The sequence below is a fragment of the Lissotriton helveticus genome, chromosome 4_1 (assembly GCF_964261635.1).
Source record: "Lissotriton helveticus chromosome 4_1, aLisHel1.1, whole genome shotgun sequence".
In the NCBI taxonomy this organism is placed as follows: Eukaryota; Metazoa; Chordata; class Amphibia; order Caudata; family Salamandridae; genus Lissotriton; species Lissotriton helveticus.
In genome coordinates this window covers 174,992,653-175,016,820 of record NC_136063.1, presented here as the reverse complement: position 1 = coordinate 175,016,820, position 24,168 = coordinate 174,992,653, and positions in this window count along the sequence as shown.

Below are 24,168 nucleotides of genomic sequence, written 5' to 3'. Positions count from 1 at the left end.
AGAAGTGGGGGGACGCCGTCCACCCACGTGGACTCCCGACTCGTGCCCTGGCAAATTGGCACCATGCAGTGCAAAGGGTTTATTCTGCTGCAGGTAAACATCATGTACCACTTTACGTAATTGAGCGCCATTGCAAAGTCTTAGTAAATTTGGGCCTTTGAGTAGGGCATCATTCCCAACAAATAGGGCCCGATTACAAGTTTCGGCAGTGCGGGAGTGGGTGAGTCGCCACGCTCCTGCACCGTTGGGACTCACTACCGCCCATCAGGTTACAACTTAAAAGTAGTCTAGCGGGTGGGCGGCGTGGCGGTGCTGTGGTTGTGACTCTTTCAAAGGCAGCAGTGCCTTTGAAAAAGGCACCGCCATGGGAACGCCACGCAAGGTTCCTGCAAGACATGGATTTAAGAGTCAATGCCTTGCAGGAACTGGTGTGCAATGCACACAGGGGGCACATGTTGTGCCCCCTTGTGTACATCTACATGCGGAGGAGGCACAGTTGGCCCTGTCGGTCTGCCTTTGTTTCCTCTCTGCCATGGTTTGGAACTGCCATGAAAACTGTGGCAGAGAGAAAACTCATATTATGCTTGGTAGGACCACGGCATCCCGCCAAGCATATTGTGGCATCAGGACTGCTGTACCAGCTCCAGGTGGGGGTCAAAATGTTCACATCTTTAATACTAGCCAGTTTTGATCAACAGTTATTCATCACTGTGATATCGTCATAAATCATGGATTTTTATTGTTTTGTTATGTTGCAAATTTGTTTGGCTTAGCTATGAGCCTATGTGTTTTTGTAAATAACGTATCTTTGTGATTCGCACTTCCTATTCACTCCTTTATCCTGACTCGAACTTCCAACACTTCAATCCCCCTTTTCCCTCTCTGCTGTAGGGGCACTTTTGAAATTATTAACAACATTGTTAATCAATGTATGCCCAGTGTGATTAAATAACACTGTGCTAACTACAATATGTGTTTTGTGTATGATTATCTTTGACTGATATGCTTTGTGTGTTCACTTATTTCTACTGGGACCATTTTTCCTATGTACAAGTCGTAATGAGGCAGTCAGACAGCCGATGCGGCAATGGCTAGCCCACCACCGATGCCACCACGAGTCTGGCAGTCCTCAGACTGCTAGACTCGTAATTGGGCCCATTTTCTTTTCTGTGCTAGAACTAGCGCAAGCGCTGTGCAGCAATGCGGAGTCAACAGGTTTTCTCTCTTTTTAGTCACAATGAAGCTCTTACTTTCAAAAGTAACTTTGGAAACTAGTTCAAAAGTAAAAGATGGGCTGGCATACAAAATGTACCTATTAGTTCAACCAGTCATATCCTTGTGCATCCCACTGTTTAGTTTCACCCAATACAATGCCATGGGTCTCCCCCATTTAACTTGGCAAGTCAATAAATTTGGTCAATTGTAGGAATCTTCGTTTGAACAGTGAAGTTGCCCTAGATAGGAGAGCAACAACGGCATACCAAATATTCCTGGTCCATATGTTATGACCTGACCTGCTCTTCAATCCTGTTGGTGCCACAATATGTCAGTGCTTGCACTCAACCACCAGCATGGATATCCCATGCACTTCTCATTGCTAGTATCCTATTCTTTTCAAGGCATATGCTCTACCATTGCTTTTTCCACCCACACAACCTTTGCTCTATTCCCAGGTTGATGACATTTCTAAAGTGTGCAAAGACCCTAAACACTGTCCTGGTGTTATGAGCTACAGAGGCCAAGAACTATGAATACCTGTATGAGGAAAGAAGAGAAGAGCAAAGTCATTAGGGACTTATAAAACAGTAGATGATTGCTGAGATGTTGTGTGCCATGGAGCAAACATGACTTATGAACTTTTACAAAAGATTTTCCAAACCCGAGAGACGTACCAGAGAAATTGTATTCATAAATGTATCTGATTGTGTGTGTGTCACAGGTTTAATTGGCAGATTCAGATGCCTTTGATACCAAAGGATTTGTGGCTTGAATAGAAGACAATAATCAAATGCCCAGAAAAAGAACCTGAAAGGAATGCGCAGCGATGTAAGCCTTCTCCAGAGGTTATTGAAAAATATGATGAGGTTACTGATCATTGGAAGAAGGTTCCAGTGAAACAGATGAATTGATCAAAAATCGTGAAAACGAACCAGAAGACTGATGAGTCAGTTCATGTGTACTATTTGAGATTAATACAGGTGTACCATCAGTATACTATTATGGAGGATCCTACTAAAGAAGGTGTGTGAGGTTTTATGTCAGCTTTTGTGTTGGAATTGAAATGACAACTGAGCACAAAGATTCATCAAAGTGTGATGTGCATGTAGGTGAAGTCAACTGATGAGATTGTTCGTTATGCAAAGTATTGTAGTGATTATTGGGAGCCCAAAAAGAAATTGACAAAGGAGTTGATGATGACTGTTGGAAACTGGCTTACTGGTTGAGGGGAGTGAACCCCTAATCAAGCAGTAACCACAATCTCTGTCTGGGCTTAACACAAGCAGCCCTAAATTATCCTGTGCTTAACCGTCTGGAAGTTTAGCACAAAAGCAGTTAGACTTAACTTAGAGGCACTGTGCAAATTAGTTTTTGCAGCACTTCAAACAGTAATAAAGTGAAAACACAAGACAAAGTACACACCAATTTTTTCACACCAAAAATCCAATCAGTAGAACTAGTGAGAGCAGGTAGTATAGTGCCAAAAACCACAAAGAGCCACTTGCAGTTATCTGGTCATGTGAGACTAGGTAATTGCCAAAAATTCAGGCCGATTGCGATGGAGTGGGGTTTGGAAACAGGGACCAGGTTAGTCCTGTTGAAAGAGTAATCCTCAAAATTCAGTGCGAAGAGTTCCGTTTGCGGTGGAGGGGCGCGAGCAGCAGGTAAACCGCTGCAGATGGTCATCGCTGTAGCACAAACATCCTGATGAGCATTGCGGACAGTCATTTCTGGAGTTTCGCATTGGTGGTTACTGAAAGCTGTTAATGCTGTAGCACTAAGTGCAGATCTCATGTCGTCATTGCGCATGAAGAGTCAGGTTCGCTGGAACTTCACTTTGGAGAGCGACACAGGTAGCAAGATCTTGGCATGAACAGGCCCTTTCGTGGTCACAAAGATCCCAAAACTTCAGGATTTCTGCTTTTCCTTGGAGATGAGCTCACCTGATGCCACACCAAGGGTCCAGGACCTGAGGGGCAACTCTTAGGGGCAAGGAATGCACACTAGAAGAGGCCGGTCGGGCTCAGGCACTTAGAGTTGCAGGTCCAGTCAGCAGGTTCACTAGGCAGTTGCAGGGAGCCTCTGGAGTTTGTTATGTCCCTGTGGCTCAGAAAACGGGAGGGTGCTGGTCCAGTCTTCCTTCTCAGCAAGCAGAGCAGCAGACAACGGAGCTGAGAGGTAGCAGGGCAGCAGAGAGGCGGCCCTTCTGGCAGCAAATTTGCACAACGGTCCTTGCTCTGCAGCATCCATATTTGCCCAGGAGTGTACTTAAGAGTGTTTCTGATGTTCTTATTTTTATACCTGGTGCCTCTGTTGAAGAAGGAGATATTTCTAGAGAATTCCTTTTGAAGTCCTATAGGTCTCCTGCCACCCTTGCTCTTGCTCCAAGCTGGCTGCATGAACAATGCAGTGTTTGACAAGTCTTTTGTGTGAAGGCAGGACACAATCTTTTCAGTTGCAAGTGGGACAGTGCCCAGATCTGCCCTTCCAGCCTTCCAGTTGCTGGTCCATCCAGACACACCTAATACCTCTACTGCGTGGCTGCCTGGGAGTAATAAGCAAAGTCCAATTCCATCAACTCTCAGTCATGTGACCCAGGAACAGGCTGCAGGCATCAAATAGGGCAGAACAATGGCAACTTTCAAAAAGCGACATTTTCAAAACTGCAAATTTAAATTTGACTTTAACATTAAAGAGGATTAACAATTTCTCAGACACCAAACATCAAAGATTTACCAATCAAAAGTTAGCACTACCATTAAAATGGATTTTTAATAAATAATAATGTAGACACCAAAGTCGGCATTCCTATCTGCTGCCAAGTGAAAGTTAGCACTTATTAAATGCAATAAGGCAACCCAATGTTATTCTGTGGGGAGGCAAGCCTTGCAGTAGTGGAGAACGATTTAAACGTTTTTCACTACCAGGACATGTAGAACTTAAAAGTACATGTCCAACTTTTTAAATACACTGCACTGTGCCCTCTGGGCTATTTAGGGCCTACCATAAGGAGGCATATATATTAAATGAAGGTTTAGGCCTGGCATACAGTTAATTTGCCAGGTCAAAATGGCAATTAAAACTGCACACACAAGCTGCAATTACAAGTCTGAGACATGTTTAAAGAGGCTACTTAAGTGAGAGGTACAATCAGTGCTGCATACCCTCTAGTAGCATTTATTTAATTTTCACGCCCTGGGTACATGTAGCACCACTTTACTAGGGATGTCTAAGTATAATAAATGTGCCAACTAGGTATAAGTCAATTTAACCATGTTTTAAGGAGAAATTACAGGCACTTTAATACTGGTTAGCAGTGGTAACGTGCGAAGAGTCCTAAAAGCCAACACAAATGGATTCAGAAAGCAGGAAGGTAAAAGCAAAAAGTTTGGGGATGACCCTGCAGAAAGTGCAAAGTCCAACAATAACACAGACTAAATTATTTCGGCAAGGAGGGCAACCATCTATGCCCTAGAGGAATGGGATGTTATCCCATGGTGTTCAAGCTCCTGGTCCTGCAAGAAGTGGAGGCAGGGGTCAAGGTAAAGGTAGAAACTTCAATAATAATGGTAACAATGGGGCATTGAAGCCTGAGGATTGCCAAAGATATTGAAAATGGGGTAATCGGAAACGAGAGAGTAGGTTGAATATACTGGTGCCACAGTCTGCCAATCAGATGAAGATTGTACCTGTAATGACTATGATGCCATAGAACGGGACAATGATGATTTCACTGATTCCAGCCCAACAAACACATGAGAATACATGGCTGCTCCACAGAGCTGTGCCTTCAGCACCTTCCTGACTGCCACAGTTACAAAATGTAGTACAATTTACACCATATGTACAAGTGCAAATGAATGTGGTAGAATAGCTTGCGAGATAATCAGTGATTAGTGATTCATTTCCACAGTTTTCAGCTACTCTAAGGATACTGCAAGCACTTAGTCAAACACAATAACTCTGCCTGAGGGAGGAAAAGAGCTGCATGCTTGGCCCAGTACTGTGGGTACACCAGAGTGCATCATATGTGGAAGGTACACTTAATGGCCATTCCTAGTTGGTAATGCTGATACATGGGTGTTAGACCTGGCACCATTGGCGTGGGTCTCTCTTCCATTACTGCAATTGCCTCATGTGCTTTTGCTGGTGTTAGATGCTTTGGGCACTGTGCCACTGCTGTCCAGTGCCACAGTGCAAGTGCTCCCTACTGTAAATTAATGTATTGATTAGTGGTTCCATGATAGGCTGGTTTGGTTTACCTGTCAGACCCTAGTACAGTGCACCAGGAATGCCCAGGGCTTTTAAACCAAATGCTGCTGGTGGGCTTGCATCACTGGTTGTGCCACCCACAGAAGCAGTCTTGTAAAATGTGTCTAAGGTCTGCCATTGCAGAGCCTGTAGGCAGTCTGGTACTGTCATGCTGTAGTGTAGTTCCTATATTCCCAATAGGCCCTACGCATTGGAATAATAAATCCTGTAGTTTAGACGTAGGACTGAGGTCGACTAGGTCTCTACCGAATCTATTAGACTTAATTGTGAGTGCCAGCTAGCTCAGAGGTCACTAGAAACTTTCTCGAATTCACAAGAAAGGATTAGTTTCTGACAACCGCATAAACATGACAACTTTGTTTCCCAAGAAAAAAATAGACAGCTATTTTACTTATTCATTCGTGCATGCTTCGTTCCACCAGAGGTGCTGAGAAAATAGAGAGAGGGGCGTTTTCAATGAAAAGTATTTATTGAACAGTCTTCTTTCTCAAGCATAAGAAATGTACTGCTACAATCGTAATACTGGTAATAAAGTACAGAGTATATAATTTGAACAGTATTATAAAGTAGTACTGTAAAACCATGATATGATTTCTAAGCCATAAATTGCCTTAAAACGGATAAAATACATACAGTGTTGAAATGATGGCTAAAAGTACTCAACTGGTGCTTCTAAAATACGCCTACCCTGGTGTACCTGACCTAAGCCTAGCACAAGGGAAGAAGTAAGAAGTAAGGAGTGAGGAGTAGAGAAGTGTAGCTCAATGGTTAGAGCGGCAGACCCTGATGCAGAGGTCTAGCCCGGGACCAGGGTTCAATTCCCCGCCTCGGCGGGTCTTGGGCTCAAAATTCCTCGGACCTGATAATTCTCGCCTCGGTGCTTATTCCAATCATGGAGTCCCACTCTGCAACTCTGGGCAATAGCTTGCTTAATCTCCACAACGGCCCCCACAATGCTAAGGATGCCTGGCCTCCACCTTGGGGGTGCCCAGGTGTGGACACCTCACAGGGAAAACCAGGATGGGTTCCACAGCGGTATTTGTACAAGTGCCTTGAGACCCTTGTGGGTGAGTAGTGCACTATACAAGTATCGATTTACATTTTACATTTTAAGTTTAGGGCTTAACCAGCTCCGTACCTTGGTTTAGAATGAAGGAGGTCTTGTATCTCTCCCTCAGCACTCGATTTCCCAGCAACCCGCAAGGGTAGCCTGGAAACACTGGAGCTGGATTTCTCGGCAGGAGAAAAGACTGAGTCTCTCAGTGCGTCAGCTGGAGGGTCGGCTTCCTTCGGCACTTGCTGCTGCAGGGCGTCAGGCAAGTAGTCAGTCGATCTGCTCCAAACCACCGTGTGTCTGCTTGGGCAAATCTAGGCATATTTATACTATGAAGGTGCCGAGTTTGATGTGTGATTGGACTTAATAACGTCATAGAAGACTCAGTTCTTCAAAAACTCCATGATTTCCTAGATAAATTAGTATTCAGGCAAGGGGATGTCCCTAGCTGCTGAAGGCGGGTTTCTCTAAGAAATCGCTGCTGATTCTTGGAACCTAGTGGAAGTAGCCATGCCGTATGTGGGCTGCATAGGCTCAGTCTAAATATGGTAGTGATTTCTATGCCTATATAAGGATAGGATAATCCGTATCTATATAAGGGCATGAATCGGGAAAATTTACACTAGGGTCCTAGATTCATGTACAACAATGCTGACTGGGCAAGTGCACCCACTTGCCAGTCCCTAAACCTTCCATTTTCTTCATATCAGACACCCCTGCTGTAGGCCCATGGGCAGGGTGCATTGTAAGTATAAGGTAGGACATGCCCTGGTGTGTGTGGCATGTCCTAATAGTCTGCTCTTTCAAGGTTTTGGATGCCATGGTGTTGCGAAGAGTGCGCAATGATAAGTGATTCATCACTGGTTTTGCCCAGCGATAAGCCTCTTTTCATGATTGTAGCCCTGGATTTCCTCTTCCCCTGGGACTGTGGCTGGTCATCCTGGCTGTTGGGGAGATTGGGAGGGTTGTTGATCTGTACTGCACTGGGCTCCGGCTGCCCCAATCTTCATTCCATTGATTTTGTTTCCTATTTTCCATTGGGGTGGACTTATAGGCAATTTTGCCTCAAGAGGCAAAGAAACGCACGTTAGGCTGACCAACATGAGTTTTTCGCACGCAAATTGGCCTTTCATCAGTTTTCGCCCGCTAAAGCCAGAATTTGTATTGCCTTCACGCTTTTGTTAACGGCAGTTTTCACTGCAGTTACCTGTAACTATCGCCATGTAGCGACGTATTGTAAATACCTCGCTAACAGGGAGATAGTTTATGGTGATAGGCCGTGTTAAGAAACCTGTAGCTAACTAGTGTTAGCGTTAGTTAGAGGCAGTTCTTGTACATATCCCACTGAGTTTTTCGTTGTTCCCGCCTTTTGATGGCTGAGGCCAGGGGTATCAAGGTCAGAGCCTGGAGTACCGAAGGACAAGCCGGGGCATCAGCCGCTGGCCCTCCTTGACGGCCGTAACATTCAAGCACACAAAAGCCTCAGTTCTATTTTCAGGCATTTTCACGCTACTTGCGCAAGGCAGGCCGCGCTCCCACCGTGATTACCCGTTCTACAAATCATTACTTTTCAAACACACTCATAGAAGCGGCTGGAGAACCACAGCCAAAGCGCTGCCCGAGTCCGCCCCATTAAACCCCGAGCAGATGGAATCGCCGGGCATTCGAGGCTTTGCGCTGCATTTGGCTCCCCGGTGATGGCTCACACCGTCTGCAATGATGGCTTATTTTTATAGCAGGGGGGGGAGCGGAGAGGCGGTATGCACCCCTCCCCCCTCACCCCTAGTAGGTTTCATGTGCCAGGGCCATCCTAGCAGAAACCATTCTGCTTGTTAGATAGTTTATCATTTGTGAGTCAGCTGTTCTAATTAGCAGGGGACTGGCTACACCTCACTAATTGCAATATAAAAATAAACCCTAGCATCTATAATTAGCTGCCTGGATACAAAGGCATGGCTTCACTCCACACAAACGGGTGACCCTGCGTCTACTGTGGGCAGGTGGGACTGGGAGCAGATGTTCGAACTCGCCTGATTGCGAGATGGTGCAGCAAACTGCTCGTTTTAGCTTGGTTCTACGCCAGGATGTCCTCGCCGCTGTTACATGCAGGATGTCACAGTAACATTAGGAACACAGGACTGATATCCTATGGAACAGATGTTCCGGAACGCCGTTCCGCCTGAGGTCGAACAAACCCCTTGCGGATAGTTTAAGACTTGAAATGTCTTTTTGTCTATTATCACTATCATAATTGACATATTATCTCCCAATCTACTCCATAACCTAATTAGATAATGTTGCCTCTGTGATGTTACATATTGAATGTATTTACGTTTACGTCTACCTGTAATTGTGCCGTTGCATGCTTGTTTTCTTTTACAGGTATGCGGGTATAATTAGTGCTTTCTCGCAACTGATTTATGTGTAAGCACATCATTGTAAAAATGGAGCAATGTGCAGTTTGTAGAGTGCTCTGACACCTGTCAAGAAATAAGGTGGATATCATCAATGGCCGGTGTTAAAATTATCGCCACTTTTGAGTCCGTTTTTGGACAAAAAGCGGCGATAATTTTAACACCCTATCAGCATGGGCACGCTAACGCGTGAATCCATGCTGTAGGGCCCATTATCCTTTCGCCTCGCATCGCTAATGAGATGCAAGGTATGCGTTCCCGTATGAAAGACACACAAAATACACCGAAAATATTTGCTGACAGAGGTTCTCCTGTGATGTATTCCTATAGGTACTGTATCGATTCCCCTATTCCTGACCCTGGTTTGGTTAATAATTAACTAGCAGCCATCCAACGGTGCAAAAAACGTTATCTGATTAAGCCACACCACGGCACAGAAGCGCGTTATCTGATTAGGTCATAACGCATGCCATCTAATTAGACAAGCGATATTCCTCCAGCCCCTGATAAGGCATACGGAGTTCTCAAAACAAATCAAACCTACAGCGACCTGGGAAATTCCCATAGCCATTGTTTTGATTTCACCGAGAACTTCAGCAAAAGAATGTGCGAACGAGCCCGTTCATATGACATCCTTATTGACGTATATATGTCCATCCTTACGTCAATCTCGGCACCTTTCAGGTATAAATATTACCGACATTGCCTTAAGCAAACCCATGCGGTGGTGACGAGATCGGAGCAGCGAGACGTGCTGAGGAGCCCAGCAGAGAGCGAAGCCCACAGACGCTGCCCCGCCTTCCTGACGCGCTGAGAACGAGACGCTGCCTTTCTCCTGCCGAGAAATCCAGCTCCGGTGCTTCCAAGCAGCCCTCGCAGGCAGCTGGAATATCAAGACCTGGGATAAGAGATACCAGCCCTCCATCATTCTAGATCTCAGGTACAGAACTGAATAACCCCTTGCAGAGAATTCTCGAATCAGTCCCTTGGCAAAACAAACTTAACTTAAACTGCTACTTATCTACTCCCGCCCACGTATTAGGCTTAGGTCAGGTACATTGGGGTAGGCGTGGTTAGAAGCACCAGTTGAGTACGATTAGTCAAATGTATATATGTATGTATCTATTTTATCCATTTTAAAGTATCATATGGCTCAGAAACCATATCAATGCTTTTACAGTATTATTTTATAGTTCTGTCTCTACTGTATGCACTTTACTTAACTACAAGTATTGCAATAATAGCGATTCATTTCTCTTGTATGAGAAAAGAGACTGATCAATAAATAACATCTTTTATTGAACCACGCCCATCTCTTATTTCTCTACAAACTGGTGAAACTAAGAATGCACGTACTGACTGAGTAAAATAAGTTGTCTTTTGTTTTCACACGACTCTAGAGATACACTCTTGATTAGGGGAGAGCAAAGTTGTCATGTTCTATGGTTGTCAGAAACTAAATCCCTTCTTGTCTATCCAGGGAGGTTAAAATCCTCCTTGCCTATTCGAGAAAGTTTCTAGTGAACTCTGAGCTAGCTGGCAAACACAGAACTTTAAGTCTAATATTGTCGGTAGAAGACCTAGTTAACCTCTGCCCTAGGTCTATACTATTGAAGATATTATTCCAATGCACAGAGCCTATTGGGATAATAGGAACTACACTACATGGCGCCCAACGTTTGGATAGGCGATAAAACTAACGCAAGACATTAGAGTAACTCAGTCGTGCTTTTTCACACAGAACCCCCTTTTTCCCATAATACTCCAAAGACGTCTGGAGTGGGTGAAAGGTCATATCCGCCAAACCTCGCAGGAGGAGACTCCTATGTATAGTTCTTGGTTTATTCAACGTTGAAAGATACACTGTTCCAAAATATTGTGCATCTAATCTTTATATTCCGTGGAAACTTGATCTGCAAACAAACAGAATAACCTTCATGTCAGTAAAATGTCAGACACTGAAGAAGAAAGAGAGACAGCTAGACTAGCAGCTGAACTAATAGCAGCTGTTAATACTCTGCTACAAAATGACCCGGATATAATACTCATCCCGGTCAACATAAGAAAATCTATATTTTTAAAACGTATAGAAAATGGACTGACACCAAGAGGTGGTACAGTCATATTCGTAATTGAGGCACACGAATATCGGCAGACAGAGGTATTCTATTCATGGATAAACTTTCCAGCAGCAAACGCTGTAACAAAAGACTTCCACTATTACAAAATAGAGGAACCTTCTAATGAGTACACTCCTTTCGAGGAGGTGGAAATACCACTCAAATTCCAAGAGCATCTGCTCTTGTTTAATGGCGCCCTAAAACATAATAATCACATCACCAGGCTCGGTCCACTAGGTAGACCAGGAGCAACGTGGCCGGTCCTAGCCGGATACACACCACATCCAGACATTGAAGAAATTCCTGCACCAGAACTTTTAGCACAGCTAAAACAATTAATAAAAATACATAGACAATTAGTCCAATATGTAATGCGGACTTCAACAATCCAACCAGCAATTAAAATTCCACAGCTGACCAGTCATCAGGGGAACACAAATAAAATTACACCACAGAACATACAGTCCTGTCTAGGTAAGGTACCCGCAAAACGGGAACAAATTCCTTTCTGGCTAGCACAAAAAATAACTCAAATAGAGGCGGTGTTTCCAGATACCACCCCTGTTGAGAAACATAGGATTCTGACTATCTGTCTTCCAATGGGAATCGCACCACATGTGGAGGATTGTGACACTTGGGGAACAGTCTTTGCTTCCATTTACACAAAAACACATGGTGTACCATCCATGTCATTAATACCAGATGTGCTAAAACAGATTCAAGATGAATACGGTCCAGAACCCGCTTTAACTCTCAGTATGAAACTACTGAAAGACTTCAAGCAGGTCTCTGCAATATTATTAGCCAACATAAAGGGAGAAGCAGCAAATATGGCGATTCGCCAGAGGTTAAAAGAGACAAATATAGCAGACCAACCATCGGAAATTGCCAGAATCATAGAAAAATCCTATGAAGAACTAGAAAGAGATAGTTTGGGTGGAATACCAGTGAAACCCCAACTAGTTGAAAGTCCTGAAAAGGTATTTATAAAAAATAATTTAAACACTCAAAAAAAGAGCTGGGATGGAAATAAACAATCCAATCCTAAAGAAAAAAGATTCCAGTCCAGAGGAAGGTCTACTTGGCGGAGAGAAAGATCTCCCGACCAAGGACGGAAGTCTCCCCAACGGGAGCCCTCTGTGAAAAAATACAACCTTAGAAATAGGGATAACATAAAGAAACCTGATAGATATCAAGATATTGATACACGTCCCTCTCAATCTTTTCAGACTTCCTCGCAGAAATCGGAAAGAAGAGGACGATCAGAACAAAGGGAAGAGCACGTCAAGTCCAAAGACAAAGAACCTGCTCATCTGAATAAAAAATTACAATTTCCAAAAAAGAAGGTAGCCAGTATTAAAGTAATCAACAATGCCGAGAATACTGAGGACACAGCTGAAAAACGGAGAATGGGCTCAGACAATGCTAGACAGCGCAGCAGAAGTGAGCATAGCTCGCAAAGTCCTTATGAATCATCTGGAGACAGTGGACACGAATGAATACATTCAGGTGGAAACTGCAGATACCAGAGTTAGCAACCCTCATAAAATATATGAAATAACATTGCGTATAGAGGGGGATAAGACTAGAAAAATAAGGGGACTATTTTGGGATAATCTGTCCAAGGGCTATGACATCCTTCTAGCTGAACGAGACTGGCCTCCAGAGTTTGTCAGGGAGTGCCCACATGGCGAAGAAATAATTATGCCTGCCTTCTCAAACCATATTCCAATTCATAAAAAATATACACTTGCAAGAAAGTGGGCAGTAGCTCAAGCCCCTGCCTTATATAAAAATCATGTGGGATGGGATGAGGACTCTCCTCCTCACAAAATCCAGTTAAAATCACAACCTACTGCACAGAGGCAGTACCCGATTAAGCAAGAAGCTAAAAAACAGGTAAAAGAGATCCTAGATCAACTTGAATACCAGGGGGTGATTGAAACTTGCACCTCACAAATGAACAACCCTTTGTTTCCTGTCTCCAAGCCAGACAATTCATATCGTCTTGTTTTGGACTACAGACACCTTAACTCATGTTGCAAAACCTTTGCAGTACAAAACTCGCATAGTGCGGCACTAATGAATAACATAGTGCGCAAAAAATACAAAACAACATTAGACATCTCTAATGGATTCTTTTGTCAGAATATAGCACCAGAGAGCAGATATTTGACCGCGTTCTCAATAAATGGCGCGCAAAAGAATTTCTGTCGTTTGCCCCAGGGGTTCAAGAACAGCCCAAGGTTATTCTCAGCGAGGGTAACAGAGTTACTACAAACCTATGATGACGAGGCATTATCTTATGTCGACGACATCTATCTAACAGACGATGACTTGGATACTCACTTGAAAAGAGTGAACACCATAATACTTGGGTTCGCAGCAGAGGGTTACAAATTTAACTTTAAAAAGTCAAGAATTGCCCATCTAACAGTCCTGTTTATAGGATATGAACTATCAAGTGAAGGCAAAAGCCTGGCTGACAATTTCCTAGAGAAATGTGCTGTAATCCAAGCACCTAGAACACTAAAAAACTTACAATCAATTCTAGGCTTCCTAAATTTCGGAAGAACTTACATTATAAATTATGCAGAGAGAATTAAACCTCTCTATGATCTAATAAAACCAGATTTTAAAAGAATCAATTGGACTCAAAAACACACAGAAATTTTGAGATCTTTACAAACGGATATGTTAGTTAAAACAAAATTACAAACACGTGACAACACACGCAACCTTGTGATTCGAGTCATCCCAGGAAGATGCGGATTCACATACCTGACCTCTAATGAGGGAGAGAAGGTACCAATAGCATACAAATCACATTTGTACACAGAAGCTGAAAAAAGGTTCAGCATTAAGGAAAACATTGTTCATGCGGTTCAAACAGCTGTAGAAAAAGAAAAATACCAATCAGACTGTAGACAGGTTACAGTCAGAACAGCAGAATCAGCTTTTGAGGCATTAACAACACCATGTAATTTACAGACAACTGCACTAAATCCAGAATGGATACAATGGGTAAATTCTGTTGCTACAGACAAAGTAAAATACAATTTTGACCCGGAAATGAAAGAATTAAAATATCTAGAATATGAGAAAGAATACCCTCTGCCAATCGACATTCTGCCTTTACGACAGTACGCCTGTGTAATACATACAGACGGGCATGCTCAACCCTCAGTTTGGGGAGAGCTGGCTTACAAGGCCACATGCGAAATTGTAAAAGAAGTGTGGCGCGGAGGTAAATTAAGACCTCTACTTACAAAAACACACTCAGTGGAAAATAATTCAGAACAACAAACTGAAATATTAGCGTTAAAAATGGCGCTAGATAATGCCGATCGCGAATTCCCGACACTTATTGTGTGCGATTCGTATTACTGTGTCAAATCATACAATAACGATTTACAGAAATGGATTCAAAACGGTTATAAAGATAACACAGGTGCAACAATAAAGCAAAAAGTGCTTTGGGAACAAGTAGTTCTTTTACAGAAAGAACTACCAAAAACTCACGTGATACATTCACTGAGTCATCAGCGTGATGGCGTTCACGTTGCAGGGAATTCATTGGCTGAGACAGCCACAGCGGTAGCAACTAAACCGGCTTCCGTAGCTACAAAAAAGCGTACAGTAAAACACATTGACGGTGAAACTGTGCTGGCGGTGAAAACGTCATCAAAAGGCGACTGCTCGGCGCTACCGATCAATTATCCACTCAATTATACATACATAATCGATGCAAACTCAGTCCCTTTTGCTCGAATCCCTGGAGTGGGGGATAGAGTGATTCCAAACACGGACAGGAGAGGCTTGTTAATAGCAGACGCACATATGGGTGAGGGTCTCAGACACCTTAAACAAAAAGATTCTCTGGAAGAATTACAATCAGTGTACTGGTGGCCAGGCATGAGCCTGCATCATCACATTTTTGTAAAAAACTGCCCAGACTGCAATAGAGATCGCAGTGGCGAGCGGGGAGGACTATTGCCATGGCATTTCACTCCAGATAAACAACAACAATAAGAAAGCCCCCATCATGAAAAAAAAGCGTTATATTAACATAAAAAGACTAATTTTCACTTATAATGTAGACCTCAGCGCTCGGCTGACGTCTGGACTGTTATAAAAGGATTTGCGAGTCTATAATGGCATATACGCTAGGAGCATGCTACGTTTTGACTAATGTATTCCTTTTAGCCTTCAAGCTTATGGGGAAGCATGGCCAAATGAGCATAGCATAGCGGGACTCTTCTCACTTCCTTCCTGAGGGATACGGGATGGTGTAAAGAAAAAACCAAGACATAAAGCAATCTATAACGGAAAATGTATTAGGGTCGGGTGCTGGGTGGGTCAAACAACTAATAAGTGTCCAACGTAGTCTAAATAACCTGCCAAGGAATTCTCTGAAAGGGTTCAGTCCGTACGAACTATTGTTCGGGACTAGAATGATGATCCAAGATCTTGATAGTCAGACTTCAGTGGTTAAAGACAAAAGCTTTGATATCAAAGATCGTTTGGCTATTTTACAGGACTTAAATGAAACAAGAAAAGACCTGAGCAACATAAAACTGAAACAACAGCCAACAACCACTGAAGAGAAACCACCTGTCCCAGCAAGACCTGTCTGGATTCCAAAAGTCGGGGATCTGGTCAGAGAGAAGATCGCGGTAAAGAAGGAATTTGGGCCTTCTTACAGGAAAGCAGTTCCTGTCTTGTCTATCAACGGGACAAGATCAGTAGTACTACCGCCCCTTGCTGGTAAAAAGGAGAACAGAGTTGTATCCATCGACCTGGTAAAACCACAAACATGTGGCCGATAACAAACAGTAGGCCAAGTGGACTCCCAAGAAGTAGTAGAACACCAATGTTTGCTACAAATTCAGAGGTTCAAACTAAGAGGCTAATAACATTCGAAATGCCTAAGGAACATCAACAAGGACTATGCAATAAAGCAATGGAACTTAAACCTCTAAAAACCCAAATTAAAACTTTTCATCAAGAAACAACAACCTATGATGATGTAACTGCAGACTTTGCTAATGAAACAAAGCAAAATCCAAAAGCAATTGGAACAATTGACAGAACAGCATCCGGCTACTTCATTAACTTCGATGATTCATCTGAAGCCCTGAGTGAAGCAAAGAAACAGCCATCAACAAAAACTTTTAAAGACAAAGCTAAGGAACTTTTTCAACAGCTGAAAGAAACCTATCTGATCTCTCCATGGATTGAATTTTGGGTGGCCTTCGGTGCATTTATCCTCATTCTTTGGCTCATCTTAGTACTATGTTTGGGACATTTCATTGAAGGGAAATATGCTAAAATGGACACAGCAAGCCAGAAAATCAACTTGGTCCTTAAACCACACACATCTTCACACATCGAGAAAAGAGAACTTTCTTCAGTAAACTTCACAGCCAATCCTATACCAGGCGGTGTAGCATGGGACAAAACTGATTATGAAATCTATGGTCCGGTTGAAATCCTGAAGTATCCACACCAATTCAAGATCTCATTGAGTGACTTTGTAAAACCAAGCTCATTTGCGGATGATTGGGACTTTGAAAGTATTAATGATATGATGTCTGATCTTGTGATGTCTGCTAAATTTACAGAACATGATTATTTGCAGGGTTTGTCTAATTATGATCAGATGTTCTGCTACAACCATTATGGTAACCATTATCTACATAAACCTAGAAATGTTTTAAATTATAACCAATGGGAACATTGTGCTACTCCTCCAAAAGATAGCTCGAAAACATTTTATGATAAATATTCATACTTTTCAGGGTTTAACACAAGTAATGCAGAAACATTTTATTTCAAATTGTCAAATAAGACAGGTATGAAGACCATGCTTACAAACACAAAATTGATATATTCCGATTCATTCTTTGAACAAATGAATACATTTGGGTTTGATTTCTGGAACAATAATATTGAAACAAAAACTGTTTGGGGTACAAGAGATTGGCAAGTACAAGGTATAGAATCATTGTTTAGAGCCTGCATGATCCCAGAACAAATTATATTTTTGAATGACACTATTCAACAAACTACCTGTCTTGGCTTAGCCAAAATCAAAGATTTGAACAAACCGTCTATTCCAAAGCCAACAGTGAACAGTAATAGCTCTATAGATGCTGAGATAGACGTAAACCATATATTAAACCAAAACAGAACACATCCTGAATGGAAAAAATGGTTGATCTTGCCCACAGATACAAATAACTGTCAAGACAGATTCCTGAACAAAGTACAGGGGTTCACATTGACTAGGCCAGACCCTAGATATTCCCAAAGACAACATTCAGGGATAGTAACCACCTACAGCGTGGGCAAGCTCTGCCTTCAATGGCTACAAATGTCCACACTGGCTGAAATTAAGCAACACCTAACTTTACTTACAGAAGGTGCTGACTTGCGTGATTTCATATTGGGACCACGCAAACAGCGTCAAAAACGTTTCATAGCGGCCTCTATATATGCAGCTTATAACGAAGTCTGGAAAGTAACTCAAATTGAGACAGCAGAAAAAATACGGGAAATTGACCGTATTAATTTGGAAAAATCACTTTCTGTGGTGGACAATGGGTTAATGACTCTGTCCTCCAGAATATATTCTCTGGACAGCATTGTGTCTTCAGCAATCGATATAATATCGCAAGACTTACTGATGTTACAACACGGTCAGTCCCAATTGCGTTCTATTGTACAGCTTGGCTGGACATTACATAATTTGCGTTCTGGCTATGTGCCTTGGCGTTTAATCAACACAACGTCATTATTTAATATCTTTAACCTCACTGATAAACAAATCAGTTTGGCACAGAAGGGTGCTGACTATACAATTCTGAGCATTGAAAAACTTGAGAGATTACCATTGACAATGTCAGAACGACCTGTCATTGAATGGATAATACATGGAATAATAAATATTCCGATAACTACTTTCCAGTTTCAATTCTGCCAAAAATATATACAGGCAGGCCAGTATGAAAGGTTGGGTAAAGGATACATTAAGTCAATATGGAACTTGCCCTATACACACGAATGTGTCAGCAATAAAGGCCAGAAAGTGTTTCTCAGTGGCGATAATTGTGCAAGATCACTGAGCGGTACACTTCTGTGTCAGGGTATTAGTTTGCACGGAGCCTGTGAAGGGACTTCAAATAACCTTTCATGTTACCAGCTAGGCACACCTGCAACACGAATAGAACCATTCTTTAGGAGACTCTCGAACGGGAGTTACATTCTAATAGTAGATCGCAGATGTTGTAGTTTGCTGCCCGGAAAACCTTATCTCATAACTGTGACTAGGAAGGTCGTGTGCTGTGAACATGTATTGTTCCCCAGCGAGTCTGCAGACAGGGAGGCAAGGTTATGGCCCGATTTGAAAATTGCTTCTATTCGAATAGATACTTTAAGCAGAATGAAGACTGTGCTCCTACAGACGCCGACCAGGCTCACGTCATCAAAAGAAACGTATGATCTCCAAGTTGCAAGGACAACAGAAGAGATTCATTCATTATTATCAACTAATTCCCCCATACATTTCGCAGAAATACTGAACGAAATCTTAAATATTTCTGATACCACTGGTATCTCCAGTGTATTTAAAGCAGTGTTTTCGGGTGCTTTAACTCCATTCAAAGCCATCCTTGGTATTTTTCCAGACTTTGTCCATTCCATTTTTGGCGGACTTCCTCTCCTTTTAGGACTAGTAGCGGGTATTCTATTTTTTATCCTGTTATTTCGCTATGGCAAACCATGTCACAGACAAAACACCTGCGACAAGGGAAGAAATGATCCTAGCTATTGGCTACCGGGACCGGGTAACTAAAATCCTTGGACTATCCCAGCTTAGAGACCTGAACATGACTTGGTTTCTTTCATTTAGACCAATGTGGCAAAGTTGTGTTATGCCTGTATTAAGGTGCTTGCTATGCGGCGAAGAATGCGTGTTGGACACCTGTCTGGCACTACAATCGGATGTGCCAATGGACGCAGATACCTTGTTGGGTCCGGTAACGGCTCATGCATTGTGCTGTCCCCAGCGGCTACCAATCCTAATGACGGCATTCGTGGAGTCTTCACCACTACGATTGAGGGGTAGTGAAGTACAAGATGAAAGCAGCATCGATCAGGTACGACCTTCAGTCAGCTATGCTGATCCAAACATCAATGGAGGCAATCATGCTCAGGCTCATGAATGCATGGTAACAACCTTTTCCGAATTAGTGGAACTTACGCAAGAAGCTGTTGACAGTTTTTTCAACAGTCTAAATGATATGATGTTTTCACTAGAGCAGCAGGAATAACTTTGAGCAAACTAGCACTTGGAGTTCCCTACATGCTGAATTTGGCCTTCAACTTTTTGAAGAAAAGCGATATGAAAAATTTTTCTCATAATTTTTTTTCAGACTGCAAGAACTTTTTCCCCAATTCCAAAATATTTACGATTTTTGGGACACTTATCTTCTGCTTAAAGTAGACGTTATTCTTAGAGAACTAAATTTCTATTTTTAGGTAGTCACAAGACATTCGCTATGCTAGCACTGTTATACATACATTTATGATTGTGATGAAATGGTCTCGCACTTTTTTTTCTGTATTAAGAGCCATTTCATGTGTGGTTTTCGCATTTAGATTATGCTGAATTTTTAACATCTGAGTAGCATTATTAGACTGCTTGTGCTTATAGTATACGTGACAGTACATGTGATTGTGTTTCGTATATTTTATAAAATCCAATTTTCGGAATGCATATAAATGTATTTTGGGGTGGTACGGTATACACAAACGCTACTGATATTCACTATGCCTAGATTTGTAAATATGGACATATTCTACGTGGAGTGGGTGTGATGTATTCCTATAGGTACTGTATCGATTCCCCTATTCCTGACCCTGGTTTGGTTAATAATTAACTAGCAGCCATCCAACGGTGCAAAAACCGTTATCTGATTAAGCCACACCCCGGCACAGAAGCGCGTTATCTGATTAGGTCATAACGCATACCATCTAATTAGACAAGCGATATTCCTCCAGCCCCTGATAAGGCATACGGAGTTCTCAAAACAAATCAAACCTACAGCGACCTGGGAAATTCCCATAGCCATTGTTTTGATTTCACCGAGAACTTCAGCAAAAGAATGTGCGAACGAGCCCGTTCATATGACATCCTTATTGACGTATATATGTCCATCCTTACGTCAATCTCGGCACCTTTCAGGTATAAATATTACCGACATTGCCTTAAGCAAACACATGCGGTGGTGACGAGATCGGAGCAGCGAGACGTGCTGAGGAGCCCAGCAGAGAGCGAAGCCCACAGACGCTGCCCCGCCTTCCTGACGCGCTGAGAACGAGACGCTGCCTTTCTCCTTCCGAGAAATCCAGCTCCGGCGCTTCCAAGCAGCCCTCGCAGGCAGCTGGAATATCAAGACCTGGGATAAGAGATACCAGCCCTCCATCATTCTAGATCTCAGGTACAGAACTGAATAACCCCTTGCAGAGAATTCTCGAATCAGTCCCTTGGCAAAACAAACTTAACTTAAACTGCTACTTATCTACTCCCGCCCACGTATTAGGCTTAGGTCAGGTACATTGGGGTAGGCGTGGTTAGAAGCACCAGTTGAGTACGATTAGTCAAATGTATATATGTATGTATCTATTTTATCCATTTTAAAGTATCATATGGCTCAGAAACCATATCAATGCTTTTACAGTATTATTTTATAATTCTGTCTCTACTGTATGCACTTTACTTAACTACAAGTATTGCAATAATAGCGATTCATTTCTCTTGTATGAGAAAAGAGACTGATCAATAAATAACATCTTTTATTGAACCACGCCCATCTCTTATTTCTCTACAAACTGGTGAAACTAAGAATGCATGTACTGACTGAGTAAAATAAGTTGTCTTTTGTTTTCACACAACTCTAGAGATACACTCTTGATTAGGGGAGAGCAAAGTTGTCATGTTCTATGGTTGTCAGAAACTAAATCCCTTCTTGTCTATCCAGGGAGGTTAAAATCCTCCTTGCCTATTCGAGAAAGTTTCTAGTGAACTCTGAGCTAGCTGGCAAACACAAAACTTTAAGTCTAATATCGTCGGTAGAAGACCTAGTTAACCTCTGCCCTAGGTCTATACTATTGAAGATATTATTCCAATGCGCAGAGCCTATTGGGATAATAGGAACTACACTACACTCCCTATCAGCAAGGAAATCGCTAGCCGGCCTAGCGATATTTAAACTAGCGCTATCCGGCATTATCGTAGGTTCCTTACGCCTGATAATGACACGACTTAGCAATATTTTTAATGGGAGATGGATCATAATACTAGATCCACCTCTCCCTATTTACAAGATTTCCTCTGATTGTGTGTCATATCGCTGGTATTCCTGCGATATTTTATGCTCAACGCCGCTTTTGCCGGGATTTCTATCGCCTCGGAATGCGCGTTGTAAATATTACGCCAACCGGGCGATAGAACCTGGCTTTAGGAGGCGTTCGGATTTTGCACGCTATAGGCCGCCAGTGATAATTATCGCTGCCGCTTGAAGATATGCCCCCAAGTATTTTCGACAATATAGAAGCATTTTGGACACAGTGACAATTTTCAGCCAAATTAGTGACTGAACAAAAACGAAAAGAAATTAAAATAATTCTTGTAGCAAAAGTGAAACTTGAATAATTCTTTTGTCGCCTACTGCCTATGGCGGCCATTTTATGATTTAATCTTTCTTTCTACATGTCATGATAAATAGATCTGACAATTTTGCAAAAGCAATATTTTTGGATTATGTATGTACATTTCACGCGTACGATTTTGCACAGACATTGGCATTCCGATGAGTCTATAAATGCCATTTGCACCAACTAACCAGTGGAAAAGCAACAGTTTACACTGGTTGCTCAGTCCAAACGCAGACATAAATGCCAGTGCCAAATTTGACTGAACTCAGTTACCACAAACTCTAAAACCCATCACACACCATCAGAAATATCTTTTATGGAGCAAACTTCAGATTACACACAGTTGGAGATTACAAATTGGCAGCACTTTGCATCTGACACAGGTGTGTGCTCCTACAATTTGCAGCAAGAAAGGTCTGCCACATACCATTGCAGTTTAGTTAGTCCGACATCCAGAATTAGGTACTGTAGCCAGACTAACTCATTTTTTCATACACTACACTGCAGCAGCCATATTTGCTGTGCCGTGTTGCACTAGGGAAAACCAGCATAGAGGCATATCTACTAACATTGCCCTGCTACTGCTGTCATCCCCTAGGCTGTCACTTTAACACAGGTCGCTTTGTGCAACACACATGTTTACATTCCCATGCTAAGACAATTTCAAAAGGATCAACACACACTAGAAACGTGCTATGCAATGCAGCATACATGAAATTTGTTTTTCACTGTGTTAGTTCATGACGCACAGCCAGGTCTGGCCAGCTTGGTAGACTGGGCTTTAAACCAAAAACTATGGGTGTTTTCCTGTTTAGCACCAGTAACGCCCTTAAACGCAAATTGCAGGGCACAAGTCCTAAAAAAAGAAGTGGGGGGACTAACCTAGTTAATCAGTATGCAAGTGGCATCGTAGCGCATGGCATCGCAGCGTGTGACATCACAGCGTGTGACATCACAGGAACTGGCATCACAAGATGTGATATCAAATCTTAAGCCCTCACATATATGTTTAGCAGTTGTATCATTAGTACATTTGAGCACTTATTGAGTATACTTGCAAACACTCCTGAAGATTCACACTTTTGTATGCTACATATAAAACAATGATATCTTTTGTCAGATTTAAGCTTTGTATAGCCATAGTGCTTTTAAAGAAATAGTGATATTTAAATTATTACAACGCCTCCTCAAGGGTAATAAGCGTATATAAATGCAATTTATTTTGTGCAAATACTGGGAAAGATCAACACATCTGACGTTCTAACAGTGCATGCAAATCTCCTAAACAAGAGCCTGGACAAAGTGAAAAGCTGCCTCTCCTAAGTATGTGTGAAGAGCTAATAAGGTGTGAGCCTTTGTTTCTCCTCTGCTGCATTTGCATCAGGTGAGAGGCTCCTGACTGCTGCCAGCCAGGAAACTCCAACAAAAGGAGGCTTGATGACCCCTGAGACTCCGCCTTTGTTATGGCCAAGTATCCCAGCATGAGTCAGAAATAAGAGAGCTCCGTCCCCGCCTGCACATTGTTGTGATCGAAAGCAGACAGCGTGGAGGCGCTGCTGAATGTGTCACCGTGTTTGGAAATTACACCGGGACGAATTCAGCATCTTTTTTAGTGGGTCCCAACTTCTTGGCAGGGTGGACGGCATCCACCCTGTGAAAGAAGTGGGGGGACGCCGTCCACCCTCGTGGACCCCCGACTCGTGCCCTGGAGTATTGGCACTATGCAGTGCAAAGGGTTTTTTCTGCTGCAGGTAAATATCATGTACCACTTTACAGAATTGTGCGCCAACGCAAAGTCTTAGTAAATTTGGGCCTTTGAGTAGGGCATCATTCCCAAAACATAGGGATTAGAAGTTTCGGTGGTGCGGGAGTGGGTGGGCCGCCACGCTCCTGCACCATTGAGACTCACTGCCGCTCATTAGATTACAACTTAAACGTGGTCTGGCGGGTGGGCGGCGTGGCGGTCCTGTGGTAGTGACCCTTTCAAAGGCAGAGGTGCCTTTGAAAAAGGCACCGCCATGGTAACGCCACGCAAGGTTCCTGCAAGACATGGATTTAAGAGTCCATGCCATGCAGGAACTGGTGTGCAATGCACACAGGGGGCACATGTTGTGCCCCCTTGTGTACATCTACATGCGGAGGAGGCACAGGAGGCCCTGTCGGGCTGCCTTTGTTTCCTCACTGCCATGGTTTTCATGGCGGTGGAACTGCCATGAAAACTGTGGTGGAGAGAAAACTCATATTATGCTTGGTAGGACCACGGCATCCCGCCAAGCATATTGTGGCATCAGGACTGCAGCACCAGCTCCAGGTGGGGGTCGAAACGTCCACATCTTTAATACTAACCAGTTTTGATCAACAGTTATTCATC